This window comes from Anas platyrhynchos, chromosome 1 (assembly GCF_047663525.1).
Source record: "Anas platyrhynchos isolate ZD024472 breed Pekin duck chromosome 1, IASCAAS_PekinDuck_T2T, whole genome shotgun sequence".
NCBI classification, from domain to species: domain Eukaryota; kingdom Metazoa; phylum Chordata; class Aves; order Anseriformes; family Anatidae; genus Anas; species Anas platyrhynchos.
Genome location: NC_092587.1, coordinates 107,404,754 through 107,410,753, shown reverse-complemented (window position 1 = coordinate 107,410,753; position 6,000 = coordinate 107,404,754). Strand labels below are relative to the sequence as shown.

At 38.1% G+C, this 6,000-nt stretch overlaps 1 long non-coding RNA gene across 1 annotated transcript in view; it reads left to right on the top strand.

Annotated features, from left to right (window-relative positions):
• The first annotated feature begins 2,854 nt into the window (after positions 1-2,854).
• Positions 2,855-6,000, top strand: part of LOC119714628 (uncharacterized) — a 52,091-nt gene continuing 48,945 nt past the window's right edge. The window contains exon 1 of the long non-coding RNA XR_005261984.2: positions 2,855-2,938. This is a non-coding gene — a long non-coding RNA (uncharacterized lncRNA). The remainder of the gene's footprint in view (positions 2,939-6,000) is intronic.

Sequence of the window (6,000 nt, the reverse complement as noted above, 5' to 3'; positions counted from 1 at the left end):
GTATGACTGTCAGCCAAGTTTAACCCACCACAGGATGCTTGTACTCATCACACTCTGTAGACATAAATATGTGCATACATAAACACAGGTTTTCAAATTCTGTCTTCTGTTGGACTAGATGATCTTAGAGGTTTTTTCCAATCTAAGTGATTATATCATTTTCTCAATAATTGAGTGTAACCACATTCTCAGTGAGAATGATAATTTCTGGTATTACAGAACATATTTCCTTACTAAAATGAGCAGTTTCTTAGAATTTGAATCTGAACAATTTTCTGTAAGAAGTTGTTACCTCAAAAGGTATATATAATTTTTTTCTTTCAGCTCATAATTTCAACCAAGCACTTCAAAATATCTTTAACTTTGAATACCTTAAGCAGTCTAATTGACTCTGATGGGTTTTAGTTCAGACACCACAGCATACCACAAACTATGGAACATGTTGTCATTACCATATATGAACTAAAACTGCTTTCATCGAGTATTTTTATCTGTATAAGTATTCTTATTCCAGTTAACCTATTATACAAAGAGGCCTAATTATGTCATCTGTAAATCATAAAAAAATTGGCTTCATGCATTCAGAATGTCTGCCCACATGAAACTGATAACAGGACTTACAGTTTAATATACGTTGTTAAATACTTTGTCCCGGTTTCATTTAGAACAGAGTTAATTTTCTTCCTAGTAGCTGGTAGGGTGCTATGTTTTGGCTTAGGATGAGAAGAGTGGTGATAACATGCTGATGTTTTAATTGTTGCAGAGCAGTGCTTACACCAAGCCAAGGACGTTTCAGCTTCTCGCTCTGTCCTGCCAACGGGCAGGCTGGGGGTGCAGCAAGAGCTGGGAGGGGACAGACCCAGAACAGGTTACCCAAACTAGCCAAAGGGGTATTCCATACCATTTGACGTCATGCTAAAAAATATATAGGGGTGGCTAGCTGGGGGAGGGGGCTGGACTGCTTGGGGTTAGGCTGGGCGTCGGTCAGTGGGTGGTGAGCAATTGCATTGTGCATCACTTGTTTGTACACATTATTATTAGTAGTACTATTATCATCATTGTACTATTATTATTATTGTTATTATTATTATTATTATTATCGTTATTATTATTTTCCTGTCTTATTAAACTGTCTTTATCTCAACTCACGGGCTTCACTTTCCATTTCTCTCCCCCGTCCCAGAGAGGGACGGGGGAGGGTGTGTGAACGGCTGTGTGTGTGTGGTGTTTAGCTGCCAGCTGGGCTAAACCACGATATACTTATAAGCACTGTTTGATACCTTTTTTTTTTTTTCCCACAAAATGGTGATGGTGGTATTGATTTGTCTGTTTTCTCTTTCTGACATATTGTAAAAAAACACTTTTGTGAGAGTCTGCATATATCCTAAATTAAAGAGAACTTTAAGTGTGTTACTTTGAAGTCCGTTTATAATTGATATTACAAAAAATGAAATACATTATTGCAGTTTTTAGCACAATATAAGTAACTTCTCAAATGTTCCTCTCTGTTTATGTCACGGGCTATACCAATAGGCCATTATACACATCTTCTGTAATTTAGACATTGACTTATCAAACTCAGGGCTTAGAAATAAACGTTTTTACTTTTTGTTGTTAGTTTCTTTTTGTGTCTAATCTCTCTCTTAATTAATGTAGGAAAATGAAGGAAACTAGGTTGCTTTACTTGTGCCTATCAAATGAGTAGTTTAATGGGAAATATTACATTTGTGAGACTCATATTATGGACTGCAGTAGAATATATTTTTTTCCAACTGCAGTGGTACAGATAAACATTAAACACTTGGTTCTGCCCATATATTACAATACCACCATCACAATTTTGTGTGGTTTGGAAGTACCATATAATACAAAATAGAGAAAACTATCCATGCAACACAGTAAATGTTAATGTATTTGAAAGGACAAAAATGATAATAGACTACAATTTAGGCAATATACTTTGAATTGTAAAGAGATATTCTCAAGCAGAATTCATTGCATATTAATTCTTTATGATGTAATGAGAAAAATGCAAGGGACTAAAATTTAAATAGTTTGAGAGGACAAAGTGATGTGCTGTTTAGAATTAGTTCTGATTGCCTTGACAGGAATTTATTTCTAGTTGTTCCTTGTTGAAAACACTGAATAGGAATGCATGTATGAGGAATATGATTTAAATTATATCTTAGTTTATAAAGTATATAGAACCTATTTTTAGGAATAATTTCACGTATGTTTTGGGAGTTTAAATCTGTCTTGATGTGTTTGGGTTAATGCTTATGCCAAGACATGTATCCAAGGTACAGAAAACTGGTTTTATGACAAGGTCAAGTTTGTAGAGAATTTTAATCCCAACTGGAACTAAATATGCAGTCATTATTTATTTTTTTTCTTCATGAAATATGAAAGGAGTAATACAAAAATATTTAATTAAAAAGATTTAGTATTAAATGTATTTCAAGAAGAAATCCAAATGATAATTTAAAGATTAGAACCTTGAAAAATAAATTCAAACCCTGATGCCTGGCAGGTTTGCCAATGAAACTGTTATATGAGGCAAGAGTTGTCCAGAATCCTAGCTTTTCACAGGCCATATATAAGTGTTTGAAAAGTGTTACGTTGATGGTATTATAAATTTAAAATTAATTAATTTTCATCAAGATTCAGACTAAAATGCCTACTTGGAGGTGGGAATGTAGCATGTAAATTCAGCTGGTAATTTTTAAACTAATTTCTTTTAAAACTCTTTAAGACACTTTACCCCTAAAAAAGGAAAGAAAATACATTGCTAGTATTGAAAATTGAAGAATTTTACTTTAGGCATGCAATTTTATTTGTTTATTCATTTTTATTAGTCCAAAGATTGTCCTGGGTGCTGTTGAAAGGCAGTTAAAGAACAAAGCTACGATCAGGCATAGTCAACATGGGTTCATCAAGGGTAAGTCCTGTCTTAGTAATTTGATCTCCTTCTACAATAAGGTCACTTGGTGGATAAAGGGAAGACCATGGACCATCCCTCACAGCATCCTTCTAGATAAATGTTCCAACTGGGAGATAAACAGGTTCACGTTATGCTGGTTGATGAACTGGCTCAACAGTAGAGCTCAAAAGGTTGTAGTGAACGGGGCTATATCTGATGGGCAGCTGGTCACCAGCGGTGTTCCCCAGGGCTCAATTCTGTGTCCAGTCCTGTTCAATGTTTTTATCAATGATCTGGATGCAGGAATGGAGTGCATCCTCGGCAAGTTTGCTGATGATCCTGAACTGGGAGGTGCTGTTGACTCCCTGGAGGGGTGAGAGATCTTGCAAAGAGTTCTGCATAGATTGGAGCACTGGGCGATTACTGATGTCATGAAGTTCCACAAAGGAAAATGCCAGGTTCTGCACCTGGGATGGAGTAGCACCGGCCACATGCACAGACAGGGAGACAAGTGTCTGGAGAACAGCTCTCCAGAAAGGGATCTGGGGGTGCTGGTAGACAGCAGGCTCAACATGAGCCAGCAGTGTGCCCTGGTAACCAGGAGAGCAAACTGCATTTTGGGATGCATTAAACACAGCATAGCTATCTGGCAAAAAGGGGTGATTCTCCCACCATATTCAATACTAGTGCAACCTCACCTTGAATATTGCGTGTGGTTCTGGGCTCCACATTATAGGAAGGATGTTAAAATCCTTGAAAGCACCCAGAAGAGGGCAACAGAACTGGTAAAATGGCTGAAAGGCGTGTCCTGTGAGGAGAGGCTGAGCGTTGTCCAGTCGTGAGAAAAGAAAGCTGAGAGGTGACCTCATTGCTCTCTGCAACTCCCTGAAGAGGGGAAGTGGAGAGGGAGGTGGCAGTCTCTGCTCGCTGGTCATCTATGACAGGACACATGGGAACAAAGCTGTTCCAGGAGAGGTTCAGACTGACCATTAGGAAACCTTTCTTTACCATACATGAGGAGGTTGGTCAAAAAATGGAACTGTCTTCCTAGGGAGGTGGTTGATGCCCCGTGCCTGTCAGCGTTCAACAGGCATTTGGACAATGCCCTCAATAACATGCTTTAACTTTTGGTTAGTCCTGAAGTGGTCAAGCAGTTGGACCTGATGATATTTTTGCATTGGGCTTCCATGGCAAGGTTTTGGTAGAGAAAGGGTTGCAGGTGTGGCCTCAGTGAGAAGAATCCAGAAGCCCATGTTAGATAAGAGCCAGTCCCAGCTTCTTTCAAAAGGTTCCTGCTACTGGCCAAAGCTGAGCCAATGAAAGATTCTGGTTGCACCTCTGTGATAGCATATTTTAAAAAGTGACTGCAGCTGGGAGTGACAAGTGATAAAATCTACAGAGAAATAATCCCACAAGCACCAAAGTCGGTGCAGGAGAAAGACAGGAGGTGTTTCAGGTGCCAGAGCAGAAGTTCCCCTGGGGCCTGTGGAGAGGCCCATGTTGGAGCAGACAATCCCCCTGCAGCCTGTGGGGTACTACAGTGGAGCAGATCTCCATGCTGCTGCCTGTGGAGGAGCCCATGGTAGAGCAGATGGACCTGAAAGAGGAGCCCAGGCAGGAGTGGGTGGTATGTTGGGAGCTGCTGCCTGTGCGGAATCCATGCTGGAGTAGTTTGCTCTTTACAGATGGACCCCATGGTATGGACCCATGTTCGAGCAGTTCTTGAAGAACTACAGTCTGTGGGAATCCCACAATGGATAATTTCAGGAAGGACTGCATGCTGTGGGACAGACCCCACATTGGAATAAGGGTGATGATGGAGGAGCAGCAGATTTCAAAACTGTATAGACTAACCATAACTCTAATTCCCTGTTGCTTTGTGCCACTCAGAGAAAGGAGCCAGAAGACAGAAGGTGTCTTTAGTTTGCCTTTAGTTTCTGCTCTAATCAGTTATGAATTGTCATTCATTGCTGTGACTATTTTGCCCATAATGGTAATTAGTGAGCAATTTCTGTTTTTTTTTTTTTTTTTTTTTTTTTTTTTTTTTTTTTTCCCTTCATATTTTCCACCCCTGTTCTGCTGAAGAGGGGGAGTGAGAGAGTGGTGTGGTAGACCTTAGCACCTTAGCCACGCATTGCTATGAAAACACCATAGTAGGTCCCTTCCAGCAGAACTATTATGTTCCGTTCCGTTCCATTCTATTCCATTCCTTTTGATAAAATTATTTATTCCTCACATTACTTCACTAGGTAAATATTTCATCCATATTGAAGGAAAGCCACTTGAGCATTAGTGCTCTCCCAGTCAACATCTAGAAGTCTACCTTTCTATGGAAAAGAATCTGTTCTTTCCAGTGCTTCTCTATTGCCATTTAACTGCTGGTCTTCAGTAGATAAATAAAATACTTAATTAAATATATATACTTTTTTTTTTTTATTTTTTTTCATCATCTTTGAAAACACATTCAGAAGACTTGTAAACTCAGTTTTAAATATTTTTTCAAATTTCAAGTCTTTTCCATTCTGTAGTTTTCAGGAGGTACAGTGACTGGTATGAAAAGGAGAAGACAAAAATATTAGCTCAGATGACATTTTCAGAGATGCTGTGAAATCAACAAAAATGAATATTTTGTTACAGCTGAATTTGTAGTGCTCCATTTAATTTCAGTAGAAGTGAAACCTTTATTTGCCTAGCAGAGCAAAATAGTTTATTCATTTGTAATTATCTAATCTAATTCTTTAAACAAAAATACTACCACCACCCAGATTATTTAAAGTATAGGTTAATTTAAGCCATGACATCATTTTGAAACAATGTTCTAACTGTTCAGAAACTATAAGCTAGAAAATTGCAAATGCAACATTGAGAGTTCATTGCAAGTAATACTTTTTAATTAAGAATTACTTTTCAAATTCAATCCAGTGTTGCAATGAATTTTTATTTTGTTAATGTTTTATGTTTGATGGATAGACTGTGTTTCTCTTGTTTCAATCCCCCAAATAAACAATCTAGCAAGATTCATTATCGAGGATCAATATTTTTTGATGGGAAACATTGTAGTTTAATTGTCAGGCATTAGC